Source organism: Bison bison, unplaced genomic scaffold (assembly GCF_000754665.1).
Source record: "Bison bison bison isolate TAMUID 2011002044 unplaced genomic scaffold, Bison_UMD1.0 scf7180017864461, whole genome shotgun sequence".
Classification (NCBI taxonomy): domain Eukaryota; kingdom Metazoa; phylum Chordata; class Mammalia; order Artiodactyla; family Bovidae; genus Bison; species Bison bison.
In genome coordinates this window covers 669304-670147 of record NW_011495023.1, presented here as the reverse complement: position 1 = coordinate 670147, position 844 = coordinate 669304, and the positions used below count along the sequence as shown (strand labels likewise).

General features: G+C 46.0%; 1 protein-coding gene across 9 annotated transcripts in view; it reads left to right on the top strand.

Annotated features, from left to right (window-relative positions):
• Nucleotides 1–844, top strand: part of CREM (cAMP responsive element modulator) — a 67992-nt gene that overhangs the window by 9932 nt on the left and 57216 nt on the right. The window lies entirely within an intron of this gene.

The following is an 844-nucleotide window of genomic DNA, read 5'->3' as shown; positions in this document are numbered from 1 at the left end:
AGATGGGGAAACAGTGGAAACAGTGTCAGACTTTTTTGGGGGGGGGCTCCAAAATCACTGCAGATGGTGATTGCAGCCATGAAATTAAAAGACACTTACTCCTTGGAAGGAAAGTTATGACCAACCTAGATAGCATATTGAAAAGCAGAGACATTACTTTGCCAACAAAGGTCCATCTAGTCAAGGCTATGGTTTTTCCAGTGGTCATGTATGGATGTGAGAGTTGGACTGTGAAGAAAGCTGAGCACTGAAGAATTGATGCTTTTGAGCTCTTGAGAGTCCCTTGGACTGCAAGGAGATCCAATCGGTCCATTCTAAAGGAGATCAGTCCTGGGTGTTCTTTGGAAGGACTGATGCTAAAGCTGAAACTCCAATACTTTGGCCACCTCATGGAAAGAGTTGACTCATTGGAAAAGACTCTGATGCTGGGAGGGATTGGGGTCAGGAGGAGAAGGGGATGACAGAAGATGAGATAGCTGGATGGCATCACCGACTCGATGGACAAGAGTTTGGGTGAACTCCAGGAGTTGGTGATGGACAGGGAGGCCTGGTGTGCTGCAATTCATGGGGTCGCAAAGAGTCGGACATGACTGAGCAACTGAACTGAACTGATGGCTGATTCATGTTGAGGTTTGACAGAAATCGACAGAATACTGTAAAGCAATTATCCTTCAATTAAAAAATAAATTAAAAAATAAAAGTGCTGAAGTGGGTTGCCATTTCCTTCTCCAGGAGGATCTTCCTGACCCAGGGATCGAACCTTGGTTTTCTGTATTGCCGGCAATCTCCTGCACTGCAGGTGGATTTTTTACCAACTGAGCCACCAGGGAAGCCTGGTTGGGGT